Source organism: Hesperophylax consimilis, chromosome 18 (genome assembly GCF_061612785.1).
Source record: "Hesperophylax consimilis isolate HC1 chromosome 18, BYU_Hcon_1.0, whole genome shotgun sequence".
Classification (NCBI taxonomy): Eukaryota; Metazoa; Arthropoda; class Insecta; order Trichoptera; family Limnephilidae; genus Hesperophylax; species Hesperophylax consimilis.
In genome coordinates this window covers 25,728,032-25,743,973 of record NC_142853.1, presented here as the reverse complement: position 1 = coordinate 25,743,973, position 15,942 = coordinate 25,728,032, and the positions used below count along the sequence as shown (strand labels likewise).

General features: G+C 33.3%; 1 protein-coding gene and 1 non-coding gene across 4 annotated transcripts in view; both read right to left on the bottom strand.

The window, feature by feature from the left end:
- LOC149415566 (apoptosis-stimulating of p53 protein 2-like) overlaps positions 1-15,942 on the bottom strand; it is a 693,728-nt gene that overhangs the window by 439,980 nt on the left and 237,806 nt on the right. The window lies entirely within an intron of this gene.
- On the bottom strand, positions 15,627-15,699 carry TRNAR-ACG (transfer RNA arginine (anticodon ACG)). The gene has a single exon. It is a non-coding gene; the product is annotated as a tRNA-Arg (tRNA).

Sequence of the window (15,942 nt, the reverse complement as noted above, 5' to 3'; positions counted from 1 at the left end):
CTAATTACGAGTATATAATATAATTCCAATACACCGAGAATGTGAAATCAACTTCCTAGATGAGCTTCCTTACTGAAAAAAGTAAACCGCCGATAGGTGCAATTTAACGACTCCCACTGTGAACCACTATCCGACCGCAAGGAGTATCCATCTCGAAGTGTGCGCCATTATTGTGAGTGGTTCTGTACATGCGCAAACGAATTCCTGAATAGAAACCGCCGCGCAGGTCGTAGGAACTGGTTTCCCGCGCTTTTTGACTGAGGTATGCGGACGGCCGCCATCTTGAGCTGACTGGGCCGCCGGGCGCGGGGTGGCGGGGAGCGCCGCACAACACAACTGGAGTCACGCGAACTATCCACTTTTTGTTTGTAATCACACCTTCATTATTTGGAAATAGTTGGCATGCAGCTAATAGCCGCCTGAGCAGCAAGACTCCGGCTTTCCAGCTTGCTTAGCTTATTCTTATTATCTCATTTGGACTTTTTCCCTGATGGTAGTTTAGAAATGCCAAAGTGGCAGATTGGAACTTTTCCAAACCGGTTTCCAGCTTTTTAGTATCGCTAATGATCGACGCGGGATGGTAATGGTATGAGATCCGAGATGAAGAAAACTGATGTACGATTGTGTTACTATTTAAAAATACAAAAAGGATACCAGGAATGATACAAGGTCGATGTCAGCGTATTTGGATGCGTTGGATCGACCGTAAAGGATCAAGAAGTTAGAGGCCTCCCTGGTTGACACGCCATATTTAATTCAAATGTATTCTAGCGGGTCCGTGGTTTTATGTATTTAATACTATTTATTTTTTTACTAAAGTTGAAAAGAATGTGACCTTACTGGGGTACCCCGTTCTAAGGTTATTGTCAATTATAGATTAGTCCAAATTGTTTTATAAGTATTTTTTTGTAAGTAGGTGTAAAAGAAAAACATAACTCATCGTTAATCTTTGTTAGATTGCAACATTGTTTCTATATTCCTACTTCCCGTGCCCATAATCTATATCTTACGGCCGCTGTTCCCAATCCTACTGATCAACAGTTAAGCCGAAATTTTGGCTCAACACTGCTCAAGAGCACAACTACGCTCTTTCCAACGGAAACGGAAAGGTGACGACTGAGCGATCTACCAATTTAAGGAAGGCAAACTACTGGATTAAGCCTGCCTCGGTAAATGACTACTTATGCAAAGTGTCGACAGAGTGAAAAATATTCGCGACGCCAAGACACGATGGCATTAAAGTCAAGCACATACTTTATTTTTAACCTATTACATACGCCAGGTAAATAATATATAAAATATCGGTTTATGTAAAAAAAATTAAATGCATTAATAATAAACACAATAATTAATTCATCAATTTTAATTTAACATTGAAAGTTTTTACTTTGATGTCATTTTATTGTCTATGAAAGTGGGCGGGGCCACTTAGGATAATCAATGGTAAAACTGTTTGGAAACAGGCGAATCGAATGTTATTGAACGAATTACTTGGCTGATCGGAGTCTGAGATTGATCCTTCGAAAAGTTGGGAACAACGGCCGTTAATACTTATTTTGAAGTCGGTTATTATTTAATTATTTTTATTGCAAGAGGGGGGGATATTAAATAATTTTATAGAGAAATATTGCATATTTCTTTGTACAAAAGTCGTTCTAGGTTGGTGGAATGTATATTGTATTGAGGATCTTGTGAATCGACAATCGTGCACATGCAAAGTTATCCTTGTTTTTTTAATGCGTAAATGAAAATATCTTTAACACATTTTTTCAGAGACATTAAATTCAGAGCATTAAAAACATGGTATGGACGAGTTCTGATGGGGACTTAGTGTAAGTTTAATTTTAAAATTTGTATTTAGTGCTACGAGGGCGTATATAAAATTTTAATTATAAAGTTATCGAACTGTACTTTATATTATTATACTAAAACTAGGGTGTTAGCGAAATCATTACCTAATAAAAATTAAATTAAATTAAAAAAACTAGGAACTCCTGTTCCGGTAACACAAGAGATCGTGTGTTTTTCCCAGTTGTGACCGTTAACTTTTTATTTTTCTGTATCTTGTTCTGTTTCATGTTTATTTTAGATTTATTCCTATTATTGAATGGTAAATTACATCGATTGGTATAAAATTGGATTGTTCGATTGGTATCTTCAAAATAAGTTAAAAAGAAAAAGTTTTTCTTGAAAATAATCAACTTTATTAATACCACACACCAAAGGTGATACAAATCATACGGAAAATGAAAACATATGAATAGACAAATAAGCAGTATACGAAAATTATTTTGATATTTTGGTATCTTGTCGCTCCTTGATTATATTGTTCTAATTTATAAAAGTTTATGTTTTGTATTATATATAAATTTAATGGTAATTTCATGATAATTTATTCGTTTTATTTTTTGAAATAACGAATTAATTACCTTAAATTTTGGAAACAATTTATCCGATTTGAAATTTGTAGTTAAGTTTTAAGCAGCCAGTAATTTGCGCGCCAATGTAAAAAAGACTGGTAATTCGTAAGAAGATTTTATTTTCGATGACTGAATATCGGTTTTTTCCCCTTCCCTTGATTGGCTAGTCTATTCATTTGAATGTATATGGTTTCGACCATAAAATTATGGTTTTAACCATTATCATCAATATTATTCTTTACGTGTGTTATTCTTTCATAACGAAAAGGGGCTTTTTCAAATTAGCCCAGAGAAAACAGTTCTACGAAAGAGCATCATTAAATAATAACAGATTATAATATCTACCTGGAAAAGGGGTTCGATAAAACCAGGAGCCAGCTCGACTTGTTTTATTGGCTCCCACGAACAGATAAATTATTAATGGAAGGGTATGATTTTAAATGGTTCACACTGAGGCTCTTCGAAAAAGAAAACAAGGGGACCACCTGCTATAACGTAACAATAAACAAAACCTAGAGAGGTGAATTAAATCAAACCTTCAAGGATCTCAAATAGTAAAATCAGGTAATGTTCATGGGAATCGGGTTGTTACTGAACAAAGCTAAAGATATCACAAGAATTAGAGGCAACAGTTAAAAATGATATTAGTCTGTGGTCGACTTCACTATATAACATGTATATCAATTTACTCTTTAACACGCCCATGGGACTTCAACAGGAAATGTTTACATTTTTTTACACAAGGGTCTGTGATAAACAATGGTAGAAAAAATATTTTCACGTTGTTTACGATGGTTTACAATTGGATAATATAAAAAAAATAAAACTGAAATTATCGGAATAAGTATGTTTTTATATCGAATTTGTTACATTAAAATGTAGAAATTATTTATATATTCTGTTTCTCTGTATACATACGTTTCTTATTTTTCTCATCATTCAAAACACCTCAAAATGTTTGCTATCGAGTGACGAATCAAATTTAGGAAGAAAAATCAAATCTTGTAGTGTAGTTACCGCCGATCATAAAATTTGCTTTTACTTTCCTCAACACGAACGATAAAGTAAATTAGTTTTAAAATAAATACCAGGATTAAATTATACTATATAATAATATTTATATCTTCCAAATTATATCCTTCGCGTGCACAACTATATCTAAATTTCTCTAATAAACACTCTTAATCTTAAGTGACCTGCCATTCAAGTATGGTCCGGCATTATCTGCCAGTATCTCTATAATATAAAAAAAAATTTAACACAGCATCACGTTCATTGGTTAAATGCGTTGAACTTATAGATTTGTATTATTGATCGATGAATCGGGGGATGCAACCTGTTAAAATAGATTGCCTTATCATGTTAGCTCACTTTAATCAATGATTCACAAAAAGGCGCTATATAAATCTTCATCATGGTATTTTTCAAAGTGAACAAATTGAATACAACTTTTACAGTAATACTTGCTATTTAAAAACTGGGGATTGAAAAATACAAAGAAAGCGAACTTTCCTTTTTAAATCGTTCGATATTTGAATTTAATTTTCGCTAGTTTCGAATGCGAATTCAACCTTACGAAATTGGTTTACAGAAGATTGAGTGAATATGAATACAATGTTCAAGTACTGTTCAAGTTATGTTCATGTTAGTGTTCAACAAACTGAACAAATCTTTCTGTCATAACTTTTCTCCTGGGTGTATTCGATTCGGTTGTCGTCTAGGCGGCGAATGAATTTACATTTCCCACCAGAGAACTAAAGGCATTGATAAGCATTGCAACATTTAGCAAGAGTAGGCTTAGCTTATTCTTCAGTGGGTATGTTTATAATATAAGTCAAACATTACTTACATAGGTAAGAATATTTATATGTACATCTTCCCATTGACGCTATATAAGAAAATAGACTGAGATTTATGTTTGTCGATTTCACCATTTGTTTAAGGGTAAATGTGACGTACGTTATAGCATACGCTTTCATAGATAGCGTTAATTTAATTATTTTATAAAAATACACATTTTGCAAGTTATGCTCTAAAATATTAAGACGAATTATTTGTTTGCATCCGTATATACGCAATATGAATATGAATAAATAGTTTTGTTCGTATAAAAACTCAATTCTTTCTTTCTTTCTTAAAAGGCATAAAATACAATATTGGATGGAATCAAAATCACAACGACGTAACTTTTAAATAGTAGATTTTCATAAAATAATTAAATTAATGCCATCTATGAACGCATAGATTATAACGTACTTTACGTTTATCCTTAATAAGCATACATGTGTGTTTTATATTAAAGTAAAATCTCAACAGCAAAAAAACGACAAAATCGATTTGCCAGCCTTTAGAAAAACTTTCCAACGGTGAGTTCTTTTGCAAAAAGCTTTTTCTGGCTTAAATTCTGAGATCAAAGCAACTATTTTCAGCTTGAATGTCATTTCCACCGTGGGCTATGGTATGGACCTTTGAAATACAAATTTATCTTCAAGTAGCCATATTCTTCGTAACACATTTTTCATTTGTCCAAAAACAAACAAAAAAGACTTCGATAAAATGGTGTTAAATTGAATGCGATCAAATTGAGTCAAATTATGTATTATTCGTAACACGTTTCACTTTGATCACAAAGTTAGAATGTACTCAAATCACCATGCAAACACTTTTGACATTGAAAGTCACTTGAAAGACATCGGTAAAACATCGTTTTTTCAAATGGATTGGATTCATCAAGTAGAGGTAGTAATGTGCCCCCTTTAGTACTTATGTACTGCCCACCGTGACTGTCACAGCCTTTCTATTTCCTTCCCAGTGAACACAATGCCTAGAAAACCACACTTCATTGATTGGAAAATGTAACCTGGATTACAAAGTACCTGTTTGACCCAAACATTTATTAATGAGAAGTTTTCTCTCGGAGATATCCTAGAAAGAATTCCGTGCGCCGGACCTAACGATAAAGTTTATACATTTAATCACCATTGCAAATTATCAATCAATGTGATTTACATTTACTTGGTACTACTTTTCTTTATCGCGTAAGGTAAGTCTTAATGGGCTGTTGTTTGCCATTTTATTGTTTGCGATTAAGGCGGTTTTATAATAGGCGATTATTATAGATTTCAATGTAGCTACTACCTACAAGTAACATTGCAAAGGCATAGGAATTATAGCAGACCCCTGAAAGTTATATATATATATATCACACTATATGGGCTTGGCTGGGTGCTTTGAGTGCCCGTGTTGAGGCCCCCATATAATATTTTAGTTGAATAGTTTATCGCTTATCTCAATTCTTCACAGAATCAGTTTCAATTTTAAAAATGAAACTTAAATTCAAAGCAAAACCGAGTTTCAGAGTTCATTAAACCAGAGTTACACATTGCAGACACATAATCGGAAATAATATTTTTGATTCTGTATTACACAGAATAAAAGATTTTGTTTATCACAGAATAAAATTAGGTTTTAAATAAATTGTATATTTATTATCCATTAATTCAAAATAATGAGAATTATAAAAATATTCTATGTTGCAACATCAACGATATCTAAACCCTTTATAAGACCGATTATTTTAACAGGTAGCCGTGTTATTTTCGCAGGGTTAGGTATAATGTATATAGAGAACAAAAAACTTATTGAAACAATCTTCTTTCTATCAATTCTCATTTATCAAGCACCTGATATATTTAATAATAATAATAATAAATTCTTTATTCCAGGATTTCGGGAGGTTAGTGCAATCCCACACATCCCATAGAAATTAAATTAAATAAAAATTACGTTCATTTTCGTGACAACATCTGTAATCACACCCTATAAATTTATACGATGTTAATTACGTATTACATAAGTCCTAAGCTGTAGAAATTTTCCAATTATTATGAACTATAATATTATTTTACAATGAACTATAATAATATTTTACAATAATAATTTTCCAATTATTATGAACTATAATATTATTTTATCTACAAATATTGTTGTAACTGTTGGAAACCCAAATAAAAAACCATAAATCAATTATGGAGTTCACCAAAATCATCGATTAGATATTCCGTATAAAAAGCGAAACAATTCAATTCTCGTCCAGTGGGCTCTTCTTATAGTCGCAGCCAACAACTAAGGTCGCCGCTGCAAGGTCACCGGGCCCGCTTTGGGTCCTTGGGGCATTCCGAGGCTCTACCTCCTACCTCTTGCCTCTTACCTGACGCCTTCATTTCCTCTTACTCTCAGTTCTCACACATTTTATTCTTATCACCAAACTGGTGATTTTAAATAAAATCCAACTATTATCGAAAATAATTTTTGGGTTATTATGGCTTTCTCCTTCTTTAGTAAACATTCCACATCTGCCCTTAGATGGATACTGTAACGTTGTCCAAAACGTTGGCTGAAGGAGAAAACTCAACACGACATATTAAATTAAAGATTAATCACGATATTACTTTAAGCCGTGAAAAACTCAAATCATATCTAAAAAAATATCTTATTATTAACTATCACGCCGTTTTCTTAAGGGATAGACCGACATAAAACTCTATGTTGATATACCTACGCACCTTGCTTTATTCACATTCTTAACTCAAGTATTAGATTCACTTCGTCGGGTCATATCTTCTTGGGCGTCCCTGACTTCTACCATTCACCGTTTATCCGTACTTCAAAACCAATCTCGTTCAAATTCTTTTACGATCTCTAAAATTTAATTATGTCCTTATGAAAGTACTGCGATAAATCCTTACTCACTAAATTCCTTATTTAGTTAAGGATCTATTAATAGAACAGTTTTTAAAATTTAAAAACCTTTAACAAATGATAGAATATTTTAAAAGATAACATTTTTTAAATTCTTTTTTCAGTATCTGCAAAATTTGAAAGCAATTTTTATGAAATATCACCTCGAGGGCGTTTTGCGAAGCTGAAAGATGGTTTTAAAATTCCTTGAAAATATTATAAAATTTCTATTTTTGAAACCGTCAATTCTTTGGGGAATTTTATCGTATTATTTATGATTAAAATACCAGATTCCACTGGATTTAGCACATGAAAAAAATTTATTCTTATGTCGAAAGAACAAAAGTTAATTATTCTAGTAAACTACTTTAAAATGTATTAACTTTCATCACTGAAATAACGCTAACATGTTAAAAGATTTCGAAGATGAAGAGACAAATTTTGAGATTTCGAAGATGAAGAGACAAATTTTGAGATTAATCAATACAATAACTATTCGTTGGACAGTTTTCCTATTACGACTTAGATACTTTTAGCATTAGGTCTGCTATTTCGGAACAAACCAATTTAACCATGCTAAAAGTATTAACAGACCAGTCTGTCTGAAATCATTCCGAGGATGTCTGCGGATAGTATTTAACCAATTAGGGACTAGCTAGTCACATAAATAAACCTACAATCGGAATAAAGGGAAATTTTTGAACAGCTATGTTTAAATAATTGAACTATTGTAACCCACTAACCAAGAACTGACAAGCAAGTAACCACTAATTATATCATTCTCCAGAAATCATCACCTTTACATGCAGGCATGATAAATGCATTGACAGTGACACCGCAACGAACCACAAGAAGTAAATTATGAAATAATGACCGGCTTGACTTGAAGCTGGCTGGTTACCGACAGGCTGTAAGTTACTTTATTCTGCCGGACACAGTGACTACGAGTATAGGGTACAGGAAATAATGCAGTGGCGTATCGCAGCCTTTCTCATCAGAGTTCAATCGGAGATCAGAAAGGAAGAAGAAAAATTCACTCTAGATACATGAAAAAAATCAACGCACGAAACTGTTAGTTTTTAATAACACATTTAACCTATTTTGATAACAACTTACGCAACCCGCATACGAGAGACTTTAGTTGCGGAGACAGTTGCGGCCATAATAATCCACTACGATAAATATGGAGGTGACCACTCGGGAGACTTTTTTAAATTTTGGAATAGTTTCAAACAACAACTGTCGCCGCAACTAATGTCTCTCGTCTGCGGGAGGCATTAACACTTAAAATTGCTGATTCTTAAAACACGATTCCGTACAAATTTGGCATTACTAAATCTCTTGGGTGCTGCGCACCTATTCAGCTTGTAAATTCCCACGGTTTACAGGTCGACCGTTCTGGCGCCACTAGCACGTTTTGTATGAAACTGCGAAACATGACGGAAGGTCCCACGGGTGCTGATATGCATAACGCACCTATAAGATTTTACCTATAAGGATTAATTTGGGACTAGAATTGATTTTTAGCACAGAATTAGAATGGCGCGCTGTTAAAAGTTTGGTAAAATTATAATACAAGTTCGTCTTATAATTCTTTTATTGGAGTTCACAAAATGCACTTTAGATAAAACCGCCACTGATATAGAGCAAAGGGCCAGAAGCCTACAGGACTAGGTATATATAGAGTATAGGACTAAAGGAATAGGTACAGGGCTAGGGTAGATAAGATCACGGGAGCCATGAATCGCTACGTCCTGCGCGGAATGCTGCCTGTAGTGCTCAAGGACACTGCGCGCATATCAAACTGGATGTGCAGAGGATGTCGATAATAAACTACCCATGGGGCTGACTGACTTGCGTACTGAAAGAGAACAGTCAGGTCATAAAGCTTAAAACAAACCCGTCAAACAATATTTAAAGACGATTTTCATGTAGGAAAGTTACATGTAATGTTTGTTTTTTTTAAGGATAAATTAGGTTATGAACCTAAAAAATATATTATACAACAGCATAATTGGTACAGGGTTGTAATTCGATATCCGCTCTAAGTACCGAACTTGATTCGTCCAATTATCGGGATGTCGACCGCCTAATCACTACCTATCAAATTTATGATTTTTTTTATTAAGAACACCAAGTTAACTCCAAAATTATTTTATATACCTACTGTAAATTGCAATAAAGTTTATTGGTGGTAATATTAATATGATTGCGTGACAATAAGAAGGTAAATACCAATCTATTAAAAAAAAAATTCTTTATTCATAAAATATATTTGAGTACAGTTTTTTACATGCTTTTCGACTACCACACTAGACACATGTCCGTATTATGGTAGTCGAAAAACGCTGTTTGTTTCACAGTTAAGAAGACAATATAAAAGCAAGTAAATATGTGTGAGAGATAGGTAGTACTGCACGGAGAAAAATGAGTATTGCTAATTGAATAAAAATCTCTTCAAATTATTGGTAATCCGGTTAAAAACGGGACTGCAGGTCACAATGAATGAATCAACACTTTTCCTAAAAAACTTTTAGTTAATTATAAGATCCACATGTGTTTATAAAACAAGGTTTTATGCAAAGCAAAGAGGAAAATAAATTATTAGCCTGAAATACAAATACCTATAAATTGAAAAAATCCAATGAAAAAACATAAATGCCGCCGACGGGAATTGAAACCGCACCCTTCTGATTTTTTTTTTAAGAAGATTTTTTCAAGATTTTTCAGATTGTTTCAGGCTAATAATAATAAAAATATAACAAATATATTATCAAGATATCGGAACACGTGTTCATTAAAATCCAAATATGTCAAATGCACGTATTTATTTTAAATTTAACCTGGAAACCTGTTAATTCCAATAATTTGAAGAGTTCATTTTCACTCATTTTTCTCCGCATGCAAATTTAATATTCCCTGATAAGATTAACATAAACAAGAATGCACTTTTCGCATAGTTAGTTTATTATATACCGTACTTAACAGTACGCGCTGTGTGAGGTTGCATATACGAGGGGCTATTTTTCATTCGCATTTCCTCGAAGGGATTGTGCCGCGAGCATTAGAATAAAACGAATGCACAGCATAATAATTTACGTCCGATATTTGCCCCTCGCCTACCGCGAGTGGTGAGTCCTCTCATACGTAAAACACCTGCTCCTGTAATCTCTCATCTCCTCTTCTTTCCTCCTCAACAGTCCCCTCGCTGGACCAGTACCGGAGCCAGCGCTACTCACTAGGGTTTGACTCTCATGCTAATAAGGCAACATTGAATGCGACCCGCGGGCCCTCAGTTCGTACAAACATACCTACATACACTGTCGTGAGAATATTTTATAGTTGCCGCGGTAACAAGTTCCATTACGATTACACGTATCAGTAATTGAGTTAAGTACGAGCGAGAGGTGTAATTACTTAGAAATGTAATTTTGCTTTCGCGAAGGTTTTTCCTTGAACGTTAATACCTAGAGTTCGATGTCATCTCCAATAATAATTATGTTCAGTGTTATTACGCCTATTACATTGACAAGAAGCAAATTATATGACAAAATATAACCATGGAATTAGATTTTTTATCTGTGAAAGAGGTTTCTACATAAAAATTTTCACAAGGAAACTTACACACAACTCAAGCCACATAGTGCTATATGCGTCACATTATGGTCAGACATACAATAAATATAAATACACTACTCAGGCCATATAGTGCTATATGTTTCATATTATGGTCAAATATGCAATAAATATAAATACACCATTCGGGCCATATGGTGCTATATGTATCACATTATGGTCAGATATGCAATTAATATAAACGCACTAATCAGGCCATATAATGCTATATGCGTCACATGCAATTAATATAAACACATTAATCAGGACATATAGTGCTATATGCGTCACATTATGGTGAGAAATGTAATTGAACAGATTTAGAAAGAGAGAACACCAAACTTTTTCTTTGCATTTATAAGTTTACCATAAACGCTCAAATTTAATTAAAAATAAGTTAAAAAAGGGAATTTACGATAACCTTCATAATACGTTCGTCTAATTAAATGTATTTTTTAGTTTTTAAACTCTAGCTTCATGTGTGCGCTCAAAATTTGAGATACAAGATCTGAAAGAATCTTTCATCTACCTTCAAAAACAGTATTTAATTTTGGGGTACGCTAAAAAATAAGTTAGTTTTTTTTATTAGCACGCATTTTTTTACTAGGCCCGAGGGGTTACAGCAATTAATTTTAACACAAAGTGTTACTGCTATCTGTTTAAAGCCACTGGAACTATATTATCTCCATTTGGATAATTGTGAGGATGAAAGTAGGGGGAGGGGAACGGGGCAGACAGGTAAAAAATACCTACTTTGCTTTCAGATCTGCTTACCAAAGAAATTTCAAGAAAAGGCAACATTTTAATTCCAAATGGCGGTTGTTCATCATAAGGTAGGTAATAAGACTACTAAGTGTTCCTTCAACTCTAAGATTTTTGAAATGGGTATTTTGATAGTCATCGGAAAATGTTACACAAACACTGAAACAAGAAATTCGAACGATCAACATATTGATTGATTGCTTCACCAAAACTAAACTCTGAAAACCACAATAATATAACCAATTATTAAACTTTCCGTGATACAGTATCACTTCTAAATAATCTACAAACATACTTCACCACAATCTACACATCTGCCCCGATGATGGACATTGTAACTTTGGTTTAAGGCGATGCCATACGAAGTAATGCAAAATCATGTGTTTTTGGTTTGAAAATTTGGTCGCCAGAAATGTTTCAGATACTTTAAATAAATACCGTGAGTATAATACATCTTGGCCTTTGAAATAATCGAGTATTTTTTACATAAGTCTTTTTATAATACCAGAAAAAAATAATTTATAAGGCCTATGAAAACTGCTTTAAAGTTCAAAATCTCCTACTTACGAACCCATTTTAGGTTATGGTTTTATTGTATAATGTGGCCAATTAAGTTATTTATAAAATGATCGGAAAGCATTTAAATATTTATGCCTGAACTTCCACAAAATAAAATAAAAGGCACTTTTTGGCCATGTTTTTTTCTTGCCTAAATCAAAACAGCTGGATGGTGTTAAGCGGGAATTAAAGCCTTATCGCCATCTACGTAAGGAATGTTATTGATGGCGGCTTGATTCAAAATATTACACGACGTATGGCATCGCCTTAAGAAGTAGGAAGCGCAACACGGCAAGGTATCCTAAAAATTAATCACAATGATCAAAATATTAGTCAAACGTGTGAGCAAAAATTATGGTATGCCAAAATACTACAAAAATTGTCCAAATAGTTTCTAAAGATTAAAGCAGTTACTAATTTTTACGCAATCAATTAACGTCCGTTGATCACGGCGCTTCCATCGATAAAAATGTCGGTGATCGTCTGAAAGTGTATTCTCGTGGGAAAGCCGCGTCTAGGAATGTTTGTGTCGGAGCGGCCCGAGAGGTAACCGGTGACAATATTCGGTCACGACCGCGATCGAAACATCCACTAATCGGTTCCTGGCTGCGGCGCATTCTGCTGACTGCGGACTGCTGACTGCTTCGGGCGGTCTTGTCTCTGCTCCGCGTTGGTCATGTTATGTAGCCGCCGCCCACATCACGCCGCCCGCCGCACGACTCTACCAAAACTATGTCACTGGTTTTCATAGGGGAATCGGGAAATTCTTAATCTAACCTCATCTCACATTCTTCTCCTTATTAATTTCGGGTTGATTGTTGGAGGTCCTGTCCTGTGCCAATTCGGTTTCATTAAACTAAATAGAAAATCTAATGGTACGTATACCTCTGTTTATGTGCGAACACTTCGATGAAATTATTATAATTTTTACTGTCATTCAGCGGTCCATGAGAAAGGAACGAACCAACCTCGAACAACGCGAACTACCAGCAGTCAAAGTAGAATAAGAATATCAAATTAATTGACTATTATATGTGTACCTCTTTTCAATTATGAAGCAGGTTACTTAGACGTAAGAGAGTTTCATAAAATAATAATTACAAAAAGTGTGTACGACTTCAATTTAAAAATAAATTAAAATTCAATAAGACAAAATTTTAAAAGTTCATAGTATTTTTATTTTTTAATATTTTATGAAATAATTTTTAATTTTGTTTAAATTACTGAAGAAAAGTTATTCTAAACGATTTTCAGTTTGTGATGTCCACTTCTGGACATCGTATAATTATTATTTTTAATTATATATTTTTTTTACATATGGTAAATAAATTTTTTAAATCCATTAAAACATGGTTGTGTACTATAATACATCTATTTTTATGAATATATGTATTTTAGTATTTAAAAAACAAATTGTTTGACTGGGGATCGAACATTTCTCCTCATGGACTGGCTAACTGCTTTGAATTTTTAAAATGTCTTGAAATGCCAACAAAATATTCTTTCACTAAGGTTTGAACTTCCTCCCCAAGGACAACAACGATAACACCTAATTGGACAGTACCGACATTTATTTCGTTTATCAAATTTACTGTAGTAAATTTAAAATCGTCAAATTTCGCAAAAATGCATGTATGCGCGTGTGTGTACATGAGTACCACCAATCGAATCATATAGAATCATTGTCATCGACAGCGAGTCTGCCAATTTTCAGCTCAATCGGATCTCGGGAAGTGGGTTAATTTCCACTTCCAAATTTACGTTGACCACTTCCAAAACTCCACTTCATTGAAGAAAACAAAATTGAAATTCAATTAGATGTATCTAAAAAGAATAGTTTACACATAAACTCTTGTTTACACATAAACAAGTTCAATCAAAGAATAATTGAGAGAACTCGATATTTCAAAAAGACATTCGTTTTGTTTAGGGATTTTGTAAGAAAACAGTAACATTTTTTACTCGTACATATAATAAAACATAAGATTTTTATTTTAAAGTTAAACCGATTGTTACGATAGTGGCGCGAAATATGAATTATTCACTTTGGCTATTTTTAGGATTTTATTAATGGCATCCAGTATAAATATTTGAGACAAACTGGAAAGAATTATTATTTCTCTGTGTAACGTCAAAAAATTACGTATTTCCGCACTATAGAAGAAAAGATAAAAATACTTTTAAAAAATATGGAAATATGGTCATATTTGACCCTAAAATGGTGGAGGGGTTAAAAAAAACTTTGTGGATTATTTTACGAGGGCACATAATAACTCCTCTATACTACACAAGCAAAAGCTTTTTATGGCGTATATTTATCACGAAGGTGGTAAATAAATTTAAAGCTTTGCATAACAAAACATTGTAATAAACGAATATAACGTCGCTTTTTTGGACATGAATAAATTAAAACTAACCTAATTAATCTACGAATAAATTGCTCTTTCGCAAAACACCAAACTACAAATATTCGTTCAGAAATGAACGTTCAATTAAAAATAAATTATTCACCTGAAACAAAGTATTTAACAATTTATTATCCACCATTTTGAATACAGATTAATTCATAAATTGTCCATAATATCAAGCGCCATTTGACCGTTGTCAGTTAGCTCAGTAATTCAGTAATGGCCAGTAATGGACCTCATTCCAATAATCCGCATTGGATTAGTATCTAAACCCTAATGCTCTCTGGGCATTGCGCATTACACCATTACACGTGTAATCCGACACGTGCTTGATGAAACCAATAAAGCTATTATTACACTGCGGTTCCAGTTAGCGCGATGCACCATGTGAAATATTTGGAATAAGGCCGCTAACAATAACACTCCTTATGTAGATGGCGATAAGGTTTAAATTCCCTCGTAAAACCACCCGCCTGTTTTGATTTACACAAGAAAAAAACATCGCTTAAAAGTGCGTTCTATTTCACTTTGAAAAGTTCAGACACAAATATTTAAAATTTTACAATAATTTTCTAAAGAACTCCATTTTCCACATTATACAATAAAATCATCTGCGAATAGGGGTTATTAAGTAGAAGATTTTTTAACTTGTGATTTTATAGGTCTGATAATTTATTTTTTTCTAGTCTTATTAAAAAATTCTCGATTGGTTCACAGGCCATATGTTCTACACTCAATAATTAAGCATCTTATCAAATTTTCAAACCAAAAACACATGACTTGCATCTTGCATTACTTCATAGTGCATCGCCTTTTTTTACATTAACTCCACACACGAGGACGTCATCTCTGGTGATGCTGTGTGGAGGGTATTTTTGAGGAGAGGAAGGAGTGAACATGGTCTTGAAGAGACCCATGTTATAGGAGGGAGGAAACACAGAAATACCATACCTTTTGATTAAAGATATTATTTTTCAGTTTGGTTGGGTATTTTGACATAAAATTTTTGGTAATAAAATACATATTTCTTTATTTTGGTAATAAAATACATATTTTCAAGTTTTTATTCAATTTAAATAAGAAAAAAAGTTAAGCGGTAAAATAAAACAAACAAAAAAAAGTTCGATCTTGCCAGGATTCGAACCTGGAATCTTCTGATCCGTAGTCAGACGCGTTATCCGTTGCGCCACAAGACCCGTGCGCAAAACTGCGATATTTTTAATACACAAACTAAAACGAGTTTATTTCTATGCCGGTGTAAACCAAGAGCTTACAAAGGAGTTTTAATTTAATAAAATAGGAACACATTCTAGTATGTACGTATGTCATGTATGTATTAATGATAAGAGTTAGATTATGTAAGTAATGTCAATGTGTTATTATTTACTATTTTCGCTTTATGGATCATTAATAATAATAATAATAAATGTTTTATTATC